This window comes from Oxyura jamaicensis, chromosome 1, assembly GCF_011077185.1.
Source record: "Oxyura jamaicensis isolate SHBP4307 breed ruddy duck chromosome 1, BPBGC_Ojam_1.0, whole genome shotgun sequence".
Taxonomy (NCBI): Eukaryota; Metazoa; Chordata; class Aves; order Anseriformes; family Anatidae; genus Oxyura; species Oxyura jamaicensis.
This window is the reverse complement of record NC_048893.1, coordinates 62,642,433-62,661,722: the sequence shown is the minus strand read 5'-3', so window position 1 is coordinate 62,661,722 and position 19,290 is coordinate 62,642,433. Positions and strand designations below refer to the sequence as shown.

At 44.4% G+C, this 19,290-nt stretch overlaps 1 protein-coding gene across 1 annotated transcript in view; it reads right to left on the bottom strand.

Moving 5' to 3' along the window:
• The window catches only part of IQSEC3 (IQ motif and Sec7 domain ArfGEF 3), a 59,101-nt gene extending 43,391 nt beyond the window's left edge, over positions 1-15,710 (bottom strand). Inside the window, exon 1 of the mRNA XM_035345385.1 lies at positions 15,630-15,710. The gene's annotated coding sequence lies outside the window, so the exon portion shown is untranslated. The remainder of the gene's footprint in view (positions 1-15,629) is intronic.
• Between the last annotated feature and the right edge of the window lie 3,580 nt (positions 15,711-19,290).

The window sequence follows — 19,290 nt, the reverse complement described above, 5'->3', positions numbered from 1 at the left end:
CAAATGTTCTAGCTGTGTGATGAAGGAGAGGAATGGTCCTATTGCACATTTGGTTTCTTGAATTAGAATTTTTTTCTAACCACTTGTAATAATTAAAAATCCCATGCAGAGTCTAAGGTGTGAATCCCAATGTCCTGGCCAAACTCCAACTAGGTTAATTTAGTTCTGTATCCCAGCATCACCCCTGCAGTTTCAGCTGTAATCAGTGTTCTTTACTTGCTGTCCTAAAGTATCATATACCACTGTCTTCCACAATTTTTACAGCTACTCCTGCATGATAAATGAAGCAATTTCTGTGCATCATGCAATCAGGTAGGAAAGATTTGTAATGTCTTTGAATATTGCTTGATCAAAAGTGGTAATATTAATGTAAATCACTTGCAATCAGATAAAAAAGGAAGACTAAAAATTCAGCTGTTCTCTTCTTCCCGAAGAAGAAGAAGACTCTATGACTTTTGTGACCCACAGCAACTAGCTTAGTCATTATTACAAATAGATTTCATCGGCTGTAGAAATCTCTCTCAATTGCTCCAGGTATCTCCTCCTACTTTTACACTGCTGTCTTGTATACTCCTGATGCAGACAGAAACCAGTTTTGTTAACAAAGATGGTGACTACAGACAATCTGATTCAGGTCTTAAATGAAATGGAACAGCTAGTCCAGCATAAACCACATTTCAAAACAGGGTTATCAGGGTTCTGGGATGAATCTCCTTTCAAGAAAACAAGATAGTGAAAAAGCTCTCACTGAGACAATTCAGCTGAGCACCCATACATATTTTTGCAGTGTCTACAACAGGTAGATGAGACTACTGGGATTTGGCTTCTAGGTACACATTTCTCTGGAAAGTTTTCTATAATGAATACACTGAGAGACGAATTCATCACCATAGAGGGATGATAGATAAAATCAGTGATACCAGCTCAAATCAGTAATAACAGACTACTAAGCCAGAGATGCCCACCAACCCACTTCTAGTAGTATCAGCTCCCTGCGTCTGTACAGAGCTGTTGTATTATCCTGTGTCCTGGGAGACATCTGACTGCTTTTCAGTTCTCACAGATCAAGAAGCTGCACTTCCTTGTGTTCTCCTCACCAGCTCCTTGCTGTGGGAAACATATACTTCCAGCTTGGCAAGGATCTGTGCTTCAGACTGCCTGATTCGGAGCTGAACCATGGTTATTCATTGGATCATGACTGCCAGGTTTAAACATTCCCATACTTGAGAAAGAACATGCAGCCCATTGTTCCCAAATGTTTCAGGACAATTTCAAGCTAGACCTGTAAGCAGGAACACAGAAGTTGGGTGCTGCAGATGTTGCATTCCTTTGCCCTTGCTGTCAAATACTAGAATAATTTCACAGTCTGAGAGTAATTTTCAAATTTCTCAGAAATATATTTACAGATAACTGAGTGACTAAACAGGACTGTAGGGCCAGGAGAAGTACTGCTCTCAAGGACAGTACTGTTAGACCTGTACGAAATTAAAACTGAACTTTCTCACTGACCATCTGCTCCATAGCTACACAGCTCCCATGTGGTCAAGACACAAAAGATATCTCTTTTCTCCTGCTCTCCTACAACAAGAAAAAATATTGCAGATAAATAAGAGCAATAACAAAGTAACAAAAATAGCAAGAGCTCTCCTGGACTTGACCAGAGATGTAAGAAACCCAAGAAGAGGATGCTCAGGTGCCCTGTTGGCAGGTACAGTGGTGATGAAAGAAGGTCCAGTTAACTGGGAGGAAGCTATAGCTGTGAGGTGCTACAAAAGTGCTACAGGGGCTGATCTCAACTCCCTTTGAGTCTCTCTGGCACTCTGGGAAAAGACTACATTGCTGTTTCACATGTGTCACACCTCCTCCATGGTATTCAGGGTCATCACTCTGTCCTGTAACTGAGGCAGAGACTAGGTGAACCAGTTGCAGAGGGCCACAACAATTTATGAATCCATTTCACAAAGCCTTTTACAAGGATCAGTTGGTTAATGCATATATGCTGCTCTGAAGTGCTGTAATTAATTAGTATTACCATGACCCAAGAGCCATATGAGACTTCAAAGTTTTAGAGACACCAGAAAAACCTTTAGAAAATACCATACAGAGTATTAGAAAAAGAGGCAATTAGCATATGCAGAGAGGAGTCCAGACCCTAAGTCTGCAAGAAACTAATCTCACTCTGTCTTAAGACATTTCAGCATTTCCCCTGTCCTCTCTCCTCTCCCTCAGGAAAAAAAAAAAAAAAAAAAAAAAAAAAAAAACAGTTGCTGACTTAGCAGGGTCCAAAGTGCCTTTTCAGTTTACTTCATTTCAGTGTTCCCTGAGGACACCCATAACATATGGTGAATGGGTTGATCAGAATTCAATGAAAAATGGCTGAGACAGGCTTGGTAATATATTATGGGGTCTTTTCAAGGTTCAGAGATTTCTGACATGCTCGGTGTCTGAGTGCAGAAGAATTGCTTTTGATTTGCTTTTAAGTTCAGGTTTTAGGGTGACTTGGAGGCAATGCTCTCTGGGAGCATGCTGAAAATGATGGAAGGCAGAAGTGTCTCCTGCCAGAGAGGCAGGGAACTTGGAACTTGATCTTGGCAAATCATCCCCTGCCAGCCAAGCTGCAGCTTTCTCAGACAGTCTCCCCCAACACAGACCAAAATAGGAACAAGATTCTGATTTTGTCTACATTCACGTAACACCTTGCAAAGCAGTGGCACCAAGCCATCTTCTCACACTAGTTTTACCCAAGAGGAATTAATGATAATTAACCAAGCTCATTACCCGTCCCAGAATACATTACTTGTTTCATAAAAAGGCTGGCACACACACCTGTAAAATAGACTTGACAGTACAGTATGCTTAATATATTGGAAATGAATTAAATTTAACATCCTTTAGCACAGACTGAAACTGGCAACATCTTTTCAACATTGCTTAGAGTGGTTTTGGCAAGATGTATATTAAGCAGGTGGAATATGTAATAATACTAACAAACATCTCAAACTTCCACAGGGTCCAATGTGCCAAAATCAAGGCTGCCACTTCTGATTCAGTATTTAAGCATGATACCCATGTACTGGGTAACTTCCATGTTGTTGTGTCGTTGTGTCTATTGCTACCGAACAGTAGCGTAGCAGCTAAACCTTCCTGAGGCACTGCTTGCCCTTGTGGTGCAAAGATGATTGTTCAGGTATCAAGCTGGGTGGGCTGCCTGTCTGAGGGGTAGGCTCTCCATGACCAGCTTCAGCCACTTGAGGACTAGCATCTCTGTTTTTTCAGTGAGACAGACAGGCTACTGCAGACAGTGACTTGGAACAGTTAAGGCAGCTCCGACTGAACAAGAGGTGGTATGTATGGTGCAAGGCCAGCCACGCCAGGTGGTACTGTTCTCACATTTTTATTTTTTCATATAGCTCCTATGTCCGTCTAGGTGACACCTCAGAATGAAACTTGGGCCACCTCTCCAACATTCCTTCTCCCTTCCCAGCCACATCTGCTATTTCACCAGCTGCAGGAGCACAGGACCCAGCCTGGAAAGTACAGCCCCTTTTCCCCAGCTGCTCACCACACCTTGGTGCTTGACACCCTAGGTGGTGGCTGCAGCACTGTTTCTGCAGGTGGGACTGGGAAGAGGTCCCACAGCCTGTCACTGCAGAGGGGTTACCTGTGGCTGAGTCAAACAGGGCACCTGTACTTATTACTGAGTTGTGAAAAGCACCAAATGGACACTGAAGGCACAGGAGGCCCAAGCCCTACATTGTTTAATTACTTTTACTTTAACCCTGGACCTCTGTTGCCTCTGCAATGTTTGGTAAACACGACCTTTTAGAGGAGGAAAAAACAGATGGCATCCTGCATTAGTGTAACTGCCCGCTCAGCACCCCGGGAAAGAGAAACTTGGCTTCTCAGCAGCAGTCTTTCTGCCACTTCGACTCAGATCTCTTGGCTCCTCATCCCTGAGGCAGGTTTGAACATCACCAAATTCGCTGACAAAAGCCTGCCGGTGCAATCATGCAGAAGATAGAATTTCACTGCTAAAATGAGATGAATTCAAGGCTGGGAGGCAGCAGAGCCTCTACGAGGGAAGGAAACCTTGCATATCCCCTCAGCCCACTGCTCTCCTATTCCAGCTACCTGTCAGGGGACACACAGCTCTTGGGATTTATAGACCTAGGCAAGGGCTTCCATGTTTTTCTTTTTCCACCTGTTGTGACAGACCCTCGGGACTGGACTGCCCCTATGGGTCCTTTCCTAAGGGTCTGGGGTCACTGACTACTGAAGGCAGTGAGGGAGATGGTTCATGAGACCTTTGTGTAACCCAGGTACATTTTGTGGCTGTTCTCAAATATCTCAGTTTTTTGATCACCACAACCCAGTAGAAGGCCACTGTTTGTGTCAGACTGACGAGAAGGAAGCCCAGTTGTCCTCCTCAACATACAGAGTGACACAGACTCAGACCACCATCCTCCATACAGACACTCAAAACATTATTCAACAGCTTCAGGAAAGCAGATTTGATCCTGCTTTTAACTTTTCCAGTGTGTTCAGATCTGGGGTTTGGGGTTGGCTTATAGCTGAAGACCATGATAAAAATAGCATGGTTAGTAATCCTTCCCCTTTCCCCAACCAATGGCTATCATCACAACCTTGTGCAGCAGGCACAAAGCTCCACTTTTCCATATTCTAACCTACTGTGTCACTGTTGCTTCATTCATACCCTGATCCTCTTTATGTGACTCCTCTTTCCCAAGGCCTTAATCACTTTTCTATCTTTTTTCACTCCTATTTGGAAAAGAGAATGTCTTAGCAACTTACACTTCTGGACATACAAACTCAGATTCCTCCGGGGCCACTTCAACTTTTCTTCCTTATGAGGAATAAAATGTTTCCCATCCCTATAATTTGTACTCAGACATGAATGTTTGGGGGCAAGGTAGTTAAGAAACACAGGACTTTGTCTTGACACAGTCAATCCTATTGTGTTGTTGAGTAGAACCAAGGCTGGTGGCTGAATGGTGTTACACCAGTGGACTGTGGATCAAAGTCAGTGGAGGATCTAGCCCTGTATGCTAATATATTTAAGACAACCCCTAATATGCTTATCAAATCCAGTCGTGCTGTAACAGCACAGCAATAATTTTCACAATGCATCTCCACACAATCCATTTCTGTGCATCTTGACCTTCTACTCTCGCATTAGTGTAACCTGGGAAATTACAGGCATCTGTTATATTTTGCCACTCACCCAAGAAGATGTGCAGAAGAGTACCAGCAACATGTACGTACAGCAGCCTATCCTCATTTTTCCTCTTTCCCCAACAGCTGGGATGAGAAAGATTGCAGTCAACCCAGATACACAGGCAATAACAACAGCAGCACAACCTATTTATGGGAAAGCAGCAACTTACCAGTATGGGACATGAAAAAGGTGACACATAGTTCTTTCACCAGGCAAATATAGCTCCCTGTGGGAGAGCTTTACAAATGGTATATGGAAAGAACCAAGTAACCAATGAGAGATAGTTATAAGTTGTTAGAGTAAATTTCCAGACTGAGTGGCCAGAGTCAGATTCCTCAATCTAGAAAGAAAACAGCCTAATTTGCAGTCACACAAACTGGTCTTTAACTTACAACTCACCTCAATGACATTTGTGTGAACTTGACAGCCCTGAAAAGCAGGACCACTAGGTATGGACTAAATAACCTACATACCCTCTTAATGACTTGACTTTGGATACCCAGGAGAGTAAATTGAAGTCTCATGGGAAGTGAGACTTAAATGTATAAAATTAACCCAGAATAGAACAGCACTTCTACTTGCTGTTATATAGCATATTGGCAGTTCCTAAGGCAGGCTTGCTGCAGTAGTACTGCATGTTATACAAACAGCTCTGGGAACTGAAAAAGGAAAGGTAAGTCTTGTCCTCTCTAATACTGTATCCTCAGTACCCTCATTAGATAGCTTACGAACTTCCCTCTACCCAGTAGCCCTGCCTCTCTCCTCTGTTTCCCCTCTGCACTAACTTTCCACCTAGCCAGTACAATGGCACGTTACCATATACAGCGATGAGAAAAGGTTCAAGGGGAAGGCTTTAGGAAATGGGCGAGGCATGTCCGTTTTCAGGACATGTACTGGTGTGAAACAAGAAGCCCCTCTCTGCACACAGAGTCCTGCTTGCTGCTGTCTTTATCCCATCCTCTGCTCCTTCCACCCTACTAGCAGTATCCTTGCACTACACTTAACCTTCTAGGCCCCATCCAGCTTCTGCATCCACAGTCTCTGAATGGAGCATGAGGGGATTAAGCACCCAAATCTCATTCAGTCTCAGCTCCTGTTTTTGTCTTGATGCTTTTCTTCAGAATTATCTTTCCTCACAGAAGATGGGGTGGACCCCAGCTCTTTTGAACAGGGACAGTCACAAAAGTCTCCCATCATTTTTACCCCCGCTCCTTCAGCTATTCAGCTATTTGCAGAACCCAAAGAAAGGGCATGAAGAACCCAAAGAACAGCATGAAGAGAAGGTTCAGGCTGGAAATTAGGAAAAGGTTCTTCACCCAGAGGGTGGTCAGGCACTGGGACAGGCTCACCTGGGCTGTGGTCACGCCACCAAGCCTGCTGGAGTACAAGAAGTACTTGGGCAATGCTCTCAAACATTAGGTCTGATTTTGGGGTGGTCTGGTGTGGACCCAGGAGCTTGACTTAATGATTCCTGTGGGTCCCTTCCAACTCAGGATATTCTATGAAGTGATTTGAGCAGTTATACAGTGTGCTTCTCTTCAGCCTCTCAGACTCTTCAGTTCTTTCTGGAGGATCTGAAAGCCTGCCAGGCAGAAGAAGGAACTCAGGAGCATAGTCATGTGTTCCCAATAGGAGATCTTATTGTATTCAAACACAGAACCCACCACATGAAGGTGAACCTGCACAGGAGTGAGTTAGTATTGTAGAGCACCGAAAAGACAACAGCCCCTTGGTTTGACATCACACTGCAAGAAAATGTGTGATAAAAAGAGCCTCATTCCTGTCACTGCCAAAGAATGTTGGCATGAACAGGAATATTCTGCTCAAAGGACTTGCTCATTATCTTCTGTTCCTTATGTTCTGGTTCCCTCCAATTTCTTTCATTTATGTTGTTTTTTAACGTTCTGCTTTTTCTGCTACCTTCTCTTCTGTCATTCTCCTCTGTGTAGCATCCCTTTTCCTTTCAGACTCACTGCTTTCTTTCTTGAGCTCAGTTATGTCTCCCTTTCTTTGTCAATGGCTCTTTTGCCACTTTGCCAATTTCTCAATACGTACTTGCCTCACCTCTCCCTCTCCCTCATAAGCCATGAAGAAGTGTGTGGACAGAGGGTCCACAGAAACCACTTGTTGAGTTCCACAGAATGCACCTTTGTGCACAAAAGATCTGGAATGGACCAATTTTAGGGGTGGGGACAGGATATTGATTGATGTAGATCAGGTCAGTTGATACCAGTAGGGGATGAGGACGAATGGTGTTAGCTCCACCACAGTCCATCTGCTATTACTGTATCAGCCGTCTGTGCCCATTTTTCAGTGCTAGATAAAGGACTATTTCCAAAGCTGTCATTGCTTCTTCACAAGCAGCTCTGTGGCATTATCACACTGAAAGCACAGGATACAGAAGGTGTTAATGTTGCATTCCACTGGTACTGAGAAGTTGCCATGTTATGGACAGGGAATTCTTTGCAACACAAGAGAGAGAACATGAGGTTCATCTGCAAGTCATGAGTAAATCACCCAATATTAAAGCAACAAATTGATAGCTTAATGGCTTAAACACCAGTTAAATAGCTGGTGAAAGTGGCTCCCACAACTGCAGGGTTTGGCTATGATCAACTCTCACTGACATTACCACTCTTGTGGACCGAGAAATGCAAAGTGCTGTCACATGCAGGAGAAGAGTACTTAAATCCAAGTCTGAATTCCTTTAGACCGGGATCCACATAGACAACTGAAGCAACAGGGGCAAAGGAAGGACTGGAAGGACATGGGGCCAGGAAATGGCTGGATACAGCCTCAGGCTCTCAGCAAACACGTCTGTCTTTGCAGTTTCAAAACAAGATACTTCAGATTGGTTTCCTTTGACCTTTCTCCTGCCATCTTCTTTCTTCCTTAAGAAAGGTGTCAACAGAGGTCAAATAAAGCAACCAATGTGACAGGAATGCCCCAACTGCTGTCAGAGATTTTTGTTTTCCTGTTGAAGAGCCCATCTATTCCTCACTTTAAATCCCCACCCTCATGTTCTCCAAATTTGCCTGAAAGTGGTTACACTAGTTGTTGGAGAGAAGAAATAGAGAAACATCTGCATGGAAGATAGTGCAAAGATGTTCTGTCCTGGTCAATCTCCTTCACAGGACTGAGCCACTGCATCTGAAACTCACCTCCTGTTTCTTTGAATGCTTCCAGAAAGGGCCATTCCTCCCAGGTCATGTACCAGAATTGCCAACTATACTTCCCTGAAAGAGATTCCCAAGGTCGTTGGTAACTATGATGTTAGGGGTGTTCTCTAAAACACTTTTTGCTTATAATTGTGTTTCAACTTTTCCCCTAAATCTACATGCACTAAATATCTTTGTGGTTCTCTACCTAGGTCTCTACAAAGCAATTAAAGCTGCTAGTTCTGACTGTACAAAATGCTCATAAAAAGCAAGAATCTACTCACTCCCAGGCTTAGGAAGAGTTCTGATCTGGGTCCAGACATTATTCCTGGCCCACATCTCTGTCAAACTGAAATCAAAACTCAGACAACTGTGAGCCTGGGGAATATTTATGTGAACTTTGCTGACCCATCCCTGCCTGTTTGCAGCATCTCCACAAACTCCGGTTGTAATATCTTGAACAGAGGATTATTAAGTCTACAGGTAGGAAAGAATGAGAAGTAGATGAGCTGTTAAGAAGCAGAAAAAATCCTCTCTTCATGCCTGTGACCTCAATAAGGAACAGAAATGAGAAAAGAAGCACAAACGGGATGTGCTAACAAAGCAGAAATGTTGCTCAAACTTCTCCTGTGTACTTTCAAAAACAGTGCTGTGGATAGCTTCAGTAGGAATGAAAGTCAGGCTGAAGAGCATTGTATATAAAGTCTCTTGTCCTCAGAGCATACAAGGCACAGGCCATAGTTGTGGAGGCTTACTTTACACTGGCGTGTCCAGGTGCTGTAAGCCTGACCTGGAGTGTTCTCCCTTAACAATCAGGGGAGAATTCAGCCTCGGTGTTCCACTGATTCGGGGAGTTTGCACTTGACACTGCAAGCTGGGGACCAATTAGTCAGAGTTATTGTGCTGTTTTGTGTGGTAGGTTATAGATCTGGTTTGATACAGACTAGAATCATTATCGTGCTTCACACCTGGGCCACAGCCACTGAGTACCTCTGAGATGAGAGGAAGCACTGACCTCCAGGTTATATATCCAATATCCTGCCAGCAATATCCTGCCAGCAATCCTAAGCCAAAAAGGCCAATTTTCCATTTCATGAACTGGATTTGCTTTATTTGTGTCAGGCAAGGTCAGTCTTTCACAGGGTCAGTCATAATGTGCAGCTCATCTATTTTTCTGTAATGGCTATAGAGTGACAGATACTGGCGGAAAACCATAATTCCCCACCAAACTCAAGTTGTGTTTGTTTTTTGTTGTTGTTGTTTGTTTGTTTGTTGTTTTGTTTTGTTTTTGTGGTGTGTTTTTTGGTTGGTTGGTTGGTTTTGTTTTCAAGATGCTTCAGTGGTATCTAAAAAGGAGAATTGACTTGGAGAACAGGTCAGTTCCTATCAACTTCACTGGCCTCAGTCTTAGGGGTTACTGCATTCGCAAACCAAATACAATCTTGTGGCTTTCTTAGGAGGATTTGACTGGTAGAGCATCTAGCACGACCCAAGGGCAAAGTAAGAGCTATTCTGAGAGGAGAAATGCTCCCGGGCTACAGCAGGGGGGAGTCAAAGAAAGACATGATGCTGTGACGGTGCAGTGGATAATATGCATGGCTCTTTTGTGCCAACGTCTTCTAGCATGACTTCATAGGACACAGAACGAATGCACGTTCTCTCTCTGAACAGAGTTCAGATAAAGATATACAAAGAGTCAGAGACAGCAGACTTCCAGAAGTAAAGGAAATCAGATTTTGTTTTAACTGTGTGCTTTTTAAGGTGTAGCATACCGTCATGCAGCTCAGAGAGATGGAAAGAAAGGTGTTTGAAGGTTTGTTTTCAAAGAACTGTCTAAAATCTGTCCCTCCACTTTTCACCCTCCCACATGCAACAATGGAACAACAAACACAATTCCTCTTCCAGCAAGGACAAGGTTATTCCATTTGAGTACTTTGGTAAGTCAGAAATAGGGCAAGAAGGAGTTTCACCAGAAATGCAGGGAAGGCTGGCTTGGGGATGTAGCCAATGGCTTACATGTCTCCTTGCCACTAATGCGTGCTGTGATGCCAGGCAGTAACCAATTTGTGACGGTGACTAATGCAGAAGGCACTTTAGAAATGAGTACACAGCTGTTTGAAGTTTAAACTATATTGAGTTACAACTTAATTGGTCCATAATCATGAAGCAAACACTTGCCAGTTGTACTGATCATATTTCAGCCCTGAACTAAGCAGCACTCTCCATACTGGAAAGTTACATCTCATGAGAAAATATTATGTGCAAATGTGAGTAGAGCCAGTCCAAATTTCGATAGACATTTCAGACCCCGTCTCCTGCTCAGTCCACATCCAAGCCCTTCCACATGACAGTCCTTAGAACCCTGACCTCTCCCTGGGAGGACTCTGCCTGCTTTGTCTTAAAATCAGGTCAGGTCTTACCTGCTCCTCTTCCAGGAAGGAGGGACCATCTCTCTCACAAATACACAGGTGAAACTTCATCCCTTCCCAAAGAGTTATCTGAGGTCTGATCCTGCCCTTCGCACAATTATACTTGGATCCCATCTATTCTCCTCTGTGGCAAGATCATTTGGCACCCCAGTGTCATCCCCATGACCATTGCCAAAGTGAACCTGCCCCAGGTGCTTAATGTTTTATGTAGAACTTTCCTCACCACTGGAGCAGAGGTGATTTTCTGCTGATTTCCTATTCAGCATCACAGGCGAGCCAGAGGCAGGCTCCGAAAAGCCTCTGAAAGGCAATTGAATGAATATACTGTTCCCTCCAATTGTGACTCCATCATTTCCTCTCATTACTCTAATAGAAACAAATCTTTCTCATCTCAGCCCTATTACCTCACACAAAGGCAAATGGTATGTAATCCTGTTAGAGCTGGGCTGCTGCTGGACACATTTTAAGGTCATTGTTCTGGGATGCCAGTCTCCACTGTGAGACTGGGAGAAGCGGGAAATGCAATTACTAGGCTATTCAAATCCCTAGAATGAAACCCTGCCGTTAACAGGCAGAAGCCAGCAAGAAAAAGAGCAGTTGCTTTATGAAATTATAGGGTTTGGCTAAATCAGAGTCTAATCAGCACCTCAGCAAAGGAGCAGGGTTAGCTCCTACTGCCTTCTTGGAGTCTCCTCACTCCACTCAGCCTGATCTTTGGCATCCCCAGTGGAAGCCAAACCTGGAAGATGGGTTGTGATCGTGAAGCCAGTAGTGTACAGATCCATTGTAGAAAGTGGTGGTTCTTCTCCAGGGTTTCAACTGTACTTGGAAATGGGGAAGCCCTAAGCAGAGCTCAGGAACAGGAATCTGCCTGCTGCTGCCATCACCACATACTGTATTTTGGCTCCAGGCTTCCTGAAGGCAGAAGATGTTGCATCAAATCTGTCTCCTAAAGCTCCTGGCCTGCAGCACCAGTCTTGCTGACCACTGGTGCAACCCAGCACAGCAACCAGGTGGGAAATTCACATTGCTAAACTCATGGGACGGTGACACTCAGCTCCAACCCCATCCCTCAATAATGACTTCACACACTGGAGGGGAGAAGGGGCAGAGCAATGTTTGTGGCAGTCAGTGAAGCAAAGCTGAACGGTATGGGTTCAGCTGTTCATACCTGCCTCATCAGGTTGCCTTCTGCTGAGCAGTTAGATACCAATCTGCTCCCAGTCATTCCCACCCAGGTAAAGCCAAGGCCTTTTCAGCTGGATGGGTAGCAAAGAAAGATTCAGAAGCCTAGTAGGACAAACCACAGGGAAAACCAACAAGAACAATGGACAATGACCATCACGAAACACAAGGAGAACCAGGCTTTTTTCCTAGGCTGATCCCAACAACTGAGCCTACTGTTTTCTTTACCTTCTGCCCCACCAAAGCTGTGTGGCTGCTCTCACTGCTTTGTCCTGCAGTCAGGCGATCGCTCTTCTTACTGCCTTGAATTAGATACCCTTCTTTACATTCACCTTCCCTGCTGCCCGTGTTCCCTCTGTCGCCCAAGATGAGGCTGCGTTCTCCCTGAAAGCAGGGCTGTTCTCGCTGGTCCCAGAAGGAAGTGATGAGGGCTGAGGAAAGGCTCCTGGCAGAGGAGGAGACAGCAGCCGATCACTGCTGGAGTCTCCAAGTCCCTTGAAGAGATGAGAGTCACTTCCCTGTTTATGCTCTTTATTAGTCCCTATTCTCTTTAATCGGCTTAGACTGATGAGCCAAGGCAGTGGTAGGGATCAGCCGGGCTGTTTAATTAAAGGATTGCAGCTCAGCCCTGCAGTTTGGGGGTTTGTGTAAATGAGCTGCAAGTACATTATTTAATCTGCTGTGCAGAGAGGAGTTGGGGCATTAATGAAGCAAACTCTAATTAAAACTAGACGGTTGATGGTTATTAGAGGCATCAGTTCTGACAGGATTTATCTCATTTAGGGAAATGCTTGATCATGGAGGGAGAAAAGAAAGAATAAACTCGAGCTGGTTTATCAAATCCACCAAAGCACCACTTGTGACTGGTTGTCCCTTCAGCAGTGCTCAGGAGAGCTGTACAGGGAGCTCCTGTGTCCCAGACTCTCCCCTCGGGAGTCCTGATTAGCTTATTTAGGGATAGTCCTGGCTCACCCAGGAACTGATTGCCTATTCAGGCTCTCTGACCCACATATTTCAGTCTTGATTGACTTTTGTTCTGCCTTGGTTCAACAGGGAGCCTGCCCATGATCTGAGCAGGGTGATGGGCTCTGTAAATGATCTGATGAGCGTCTCTCAGCAGTGTATTGAGTTATTCCAGAGCAGTACAGCTATCAGCTACAGACGGGAGCTCCATGGTGACCCTGTGGTTTTCCTGCTCTATGCTTCTCTTGTCCTCCTCACTGCCCTGTATACGTCACTTCAGGAATGAAGGGTGCCCATGGAAAACTGCAGGACCTAGTGGAGGCTGAGAGGTGTGTTCTGGCCAACATAAAGCTGACCATTGAGCTCAGTAGTCCTGCATGTGCTCTGCCTCTGCACTGGCACACTGTGGAAAGCAGAGGTATTCTTCTCACCTGACACCATCACATACAGAGATTGCATATAAATGCTGCTCTTTCAAAAAGCAGAAGACTTTTAGAATATTTCTTGTCTTCAAATAGCCATGGTGGCTTCAACTGTCTCTGTCTCTACGCAGAATAGTGTGTCACACACAGACAGGCTCAGACTGCTACAAGGGTCTAGCCTAGGGGCGCTAGAAATGGTAAAGAGAAAGCTGTGTAAAGAAAGTAAGGAAAGCAGGGGGCCTGCAGAGTGGGACAAGCCACAAAAGGCAGCCTAGGTGACACAAAAAGGACAGCACAGAGCAGTATGAGAGGCCCCTCATGTAACATGCTTGGTCAACGGGGCAGTGTCATTCATCTCCACTTCTGACTTTCTGCATATTTGGATGAAATTTGCCAAATTGTTAAATTAATGGAATTAATTGGAATTAATAAAGGATTGTTTTCGCTTTGATTTACATGCCAAATCCCAGGTGAGAAATTTGGTGGTTCCCAGTACACAGAGGGCAGGTGAACTAAGGCTCGAGGGATGGGCAGGATCTCTGGGAGTCACTAGGCAGGAAAAGGAAAATCTGACACATGAGCTTGACAAAAATTCACCTAGAGCTTAAGGCACTGTGGGAATGGCAGCCTCATAGGATAAGAAAATGCTAAAAACTGATCAGAAGCTGATCAGAAATAAGATGGAGGCTGGGACAAGAATGGGGCAGAGTCAAGGACCAGGGTATGATGGCAGCTAGCTATGGCAAAATTGCGCCTTGGTTTAGACAAAACAGAGAACGTGATCAAAACCCTCTCTTTCGAGAAATGCAAGGGAGAGGTGGCTGTCCCTACCACAGCCACCTCTGTTGTTTCCTTTTCCTTGACTGTACCTCCCCATCTGCCACTGAGATGCAGCTGCAGACATCCCACAGGGCTGTCACACAAACTTTACCAGTCCTTGAGAACTCTCAGCACAGACTTCACAGGGTGTTAACCCTTCCATCCTCATACACAATGGGAATGAGGGGTCCTGCTCCTTTACCTTGTCTTCAAGTGTGGCCGAAGCCTACTTTTGAACATAGACATGTGCACCTATGCCTATTCTCTTCACAGTTGTCTAGCACTTACACTTTTCCTTGGAAGGAAATCAGAAATCACAGACTGCTCCAGTGAGCAGAACAAGCAAGAGAAATATCATTTCAAAAATGATGTAGCCTCACTACTGCAATTCAGCTGCCCCATTCTGCCCAGAGCCCTCCCCAGTAACTTGGGCTTCTTATACTGATGCCAAATGCCAGATGTAAACGCCTTGCAGTGTGATGAGGGAAATCTTTAAAGATAAACCTGTTTACTGTTGACAGAAGTCTGATGAGGCATGACAAAGAGGAGCAGGTCTGTGAAATGGTGGTATAGGAAGCTGTGAGTGGAGAAGGGGATGGCAAGAATGGAGGAACAAGGCAAGCATGGAAACTACATCCAGTATGTGCATCTCAAGTAATTTTGATGTACTCCTTGGACCCCTCGGTTTTGGCACTGATGTCCTCCAATGATGTCCTCCATGGATGACAGCTGTGATAAGTGCTGGTGTGCCCAGCCCTACCTGCACTGAATACAAGTTGGTAATGGTTAATAGCACCAGCCTATCACTGACCATAGCTGGCAAGCTCAAATCATTTCAGCTGCAAAACCGTACCCCTCTGTTTCAGGCAGCCCCAGTAACTGTTGTGCACAAGTGAGATCCTGGCGGGGCATTTCTGAGAGGTCAACTCTCACCCCAGGTCTGCACGGGAGAGATGAAACAGATGCCATGTGTGCCAGAGTGTTAGGCAGAACTCTGACTTTGTTGGTGACTTTTGCTGAGGTTAAAACACTGTGTGCCCAGTTTACTTATCATGTGGGGTAACTAATTTAAAGGAGAAGAATGAGGTATGTGCATATCACTGCCAAAGTGATGCAGGAAGGTAAAAAAAGGTACAAGTGGGGATGGGGGTTGATGAAAGCAGATGCTGGAAGAGAGGCACAGGGGGGTGTGTGAGTGGAGGCCAGAGAGGGGTTGTGAGCAATTACACTGAAAGAGTAATCTCTGGGAGAAAAAGAAAGGGACAGCAGTGCTGGGGATGTGGGGCATAAGGGAGGGTAGAATTGGGTCGGGGTGTGTAACACGTGAGTTTTTTCTGGGGCAGAAAGATCAATGATGGGTGATGAGAAAGCAAGAGAGGATGAACAAGAAAAGACCTTGCTGGCAGCAGTTTCCCACCTTGGAGATGAGTCTGGAGATGAAGGCTTCTGCTCTGCGTCAGCTGCTGGGCAACAGAACTGGTGTAAAACAGTTTCATTCCTGTAAGAAAAAAAAAAAAAAAAAAAAAAGGTTAAGGGTCACTCAGCAGAAAACTCAGGTCTGTTCCAAGGGGATGGTGACACCCAATGATGTTGAAAAAGAAACCTGATTATTACTTGAATGTTTTACACTCGGGAATGTTGGGCAGCAGGAGATAAGGGGGCTCGCAATTTTATAGCTCTCCTTTACTCTTCCTTCAGCTGATGTGAAGCTGCAGAGAACAGTCAAAAGCACACGAACGGGAAGTTTTTTTCTGCCAGTATCTGTCTCATGACCCCATACATTTCATGAAAAATAGGTTTGCCAGTCTCTAATGTTTATTTAGTATGGGACACAAACATCTCCTTAGATGTGTGTCCTTAGATATGTTTCCTATACATTTTAATGCAAATAAGTTGATTTTCTTTTCATGGCAATGGCTGAATTAACTCTGCAGACATTTATCCTGAAGCATCTCTTAAGCACAAAAATGGCCCCAGCACATCAGTATTATGGATTGCCAATCATAGTAGAGAAAAACTGACATGACAAGCACATGGGGGTGGCCTGTGATCATGAGAAGAACAGAAAAGAAAAACAAAAACATAAATAACAAACCTGAGGAAAATAGGAAAACAAAAGCCTAAAACTGTGTTTATTAGATGAGAAATGCAAAAGAGCTCACCCAAAGTAGGAAATGCTAGACCGAGCTTCCCAAAACTGTTCACTACTCTTGGTGACATGCTCTTGGGACTCTTGCCTGGAAATATTTGTAAGGAGCCTCATCTTCAGGGTTGCTGGGCACTTACCATAGCACTGGAACCCAGTAAGACCTGCTCAGCACTTCTGAAAATTAGATCCTTTTAAAATAGTTCCTTGTGGACACTTGAGGTGTCAGAGGCAGCACAAATCAACAGCCAACTTTGAACACCCTGACCTTCATCAATGAAAAGGAGTCACTGAAAAGATACACAGTGGCAGGTAAAAAAAGTCCTAGATGAACGGTATCAAAAAGAAGAAGAGGAGAAGAAAAGCAGGTGACACAAAGCAGGCTGAACCCTCAGATGGCACAAATCACCCTGTCTCTGAGTCTGTGGAACAGCACTTAGAGCTCTGTTCTCAGTGCTACTGCAGAGACCCAGGGCTCAGATGGGGTCATCTCATTTAAAAAATATTTTTCTAGCTTCTAACCCAAACATAAGCAGTAAAGCTAAGTCTCCTGGCTTCTCACAGGGTCCCTTATTCTTCCAATGGTCATGCCACACTTTCTGTCACTCTGAGATGTGAATTTTATTGACTTCATCTTTCTCAAAATATGACAGAGATTGGCCACAAAGATAGCCACATTACAGATAGCAATGATCCTCCTCACAACCACATTTCAGCCTCTCAGCTAGTTCAGTATAACGAACTGCTCAGTTCTTCTGCTTCCTTGACTCCCAATGCATTGTCAAAAGGCATCTTTCCTTAGAAGCAACAGGATTAATAGAAGGAACGCAGCAAGGTGAAGAAGGCATTAGCTTTACCCCTCTGATCTCTTTCCATGCCCTAGGTACCTGCCTGTGACATGCAGCCTGCTAGAAAAGAAGGGACATGTTTGTGTGACATACCACATTTATCTCCTGATCTTCCATTTCTGTAACTACCCAACTCACATCTCTTCTCTCCTGCCATCCTGATTATTGTTGATACTCACTACATTTTTTTTTTTTTAATTCAAACTTATCACGTGGCAAGTACCTGTCTGTGTAGTGTGTACATAAACTACCTGTGTTGTCTTTTTCTGAAGGTAAGGTCACTTTTGAGCCTACACTCAAGCAGACTTACACAAATACTCAAGCTCCTACATCTTGTTGCTCTGCTTCCAGCTAGAAGTATTTAGGAAAAATGAATTTTCTGATTTTGCAGAAAACGCTGAATCATCAGACTAAAGTTATCTGGTGACATCTTAGGTTTGACAAAGATCCTTCAAATCACAGAGTTTTACCTGGACTTCCCAGCAGGCTGCTGGAAGGTCCATGCCTCCATCTCCCATAGCTCTAGCACAGCCATGCCATACAAGTAGTCCTTTGGACAGGGGCCATCATGTTTCCAGTCTTTCCATTCACCTGGCTCTTTGTTCTGCCCAACTCCCAGAGCAGTCTGCACTGTCCTCTGCCTAACATCAGATGCATCACTTAGCTTGCTATTTACACATAAAGAAAGCAAACAACAGGGAGGGAAAACACAGGGAAAAAGAGGAATTTAAAAGTACAGCCAAAAACCTGAGAGACAGAAGCTTGTATATAGATACAATGCCTTGTTAGTTAATTATCAAGCTAGAAACAAAGAGAAAAGTACTGTGGAAACAGGGCCAGGAAGAGTGGTGTTAAGTTACGGGTCTTTAGGCTCAGTAGGCCTTTCTGTGGGCATTTTAAGAAAAAACATCTCACAGGTGCTCTTCAGAGAACCGGGATGCTCCAAGCATTGCAGCTCCACAGTCAGCTGTTGACTCTGGTTCTCATGATTTCTCATGTGTGTTTAACACTAACCTTGGCTATTTTCTGACCAAATTACAGTCCTCTTGAATCTCTGAGATCCCAATATCTCTGGAGTAGTCTCACAGCTTACATACCACTACCAGATGCTGATTATGCCCACAGGCAGAAATCTGCCTCCAGGCCATTTGGGATACGGGAGTCCAGGGCCATGACACCCAAGGAGAAGTGCCCAAGGAGGTGATGAGGAGCAGGCACTGCTGATAGAGATACACAGTGTAAATGGATGCTCCAAGAGTGCTGAACTTTCTCTTCCCTGTGGTCAAGGAAGGATATCTTATTACTCTTATTACATATGAGTTTCCCAAATACCCAGCTGCAGTTGCAACTTTGGGTCTACTCACATTCTTCTTTTACAACTTGTATCTCTTCCTCTTTTGACCTCTCAGGCACACGCCACAGAAAGTGGGTTCCATCTTGAAGTCTACCCCTGTTCATCTTCCTCTTTATTTCCACCTCTTGATCCTACACATATCTGATGCCTTTCAAATCTGTGTGAAAGTGAGCCCCTTGCCTTTACAGCATGGCACGCATAACCCAGGAAGGAGCTGGAAAAGGAAGAGCTGACAGACTACAAAAGAAACAGACCTGTACTCACCCTGAAGAGGCTGTATTAATTGCCATCTGGACAAAGGAGCTCTTATCTGGGTGCAAAAGGCAAGTGTCTCAGGGCCTTGCTATCACTTCTGAGACCAAAGTAAGTGCTCTAGGAAAGCAGCTCTCTTTTTAACTCTGTGAAGTCTTCAGGTAAGATGTTATTTTTGATGCTGTGATTGAAGAGGGCCTAGCAGGATTGTAATGGCTGGTGGCTACCAGGATTTCATTCCCTTGTGGTGCTGTCAACCTTTGCAGCTTTAAAATAAGTCTTGAGATATTTAGTACCTCTCTGAAATCAGTGTAAGTCTTTTGATTTTTTTTTTCTTTCTCTGCTTTCTTTTTATTTAGTTTTTAAACAAATCTGACTTCAGAAGTCAGAAATGCTACATAAAATTAGAATGTGCAGCCTCTGAGGAGTTAAACACCAGAAAGCATAAGGTTTGTTTTGCCTTTGGAAAACAGGGAGG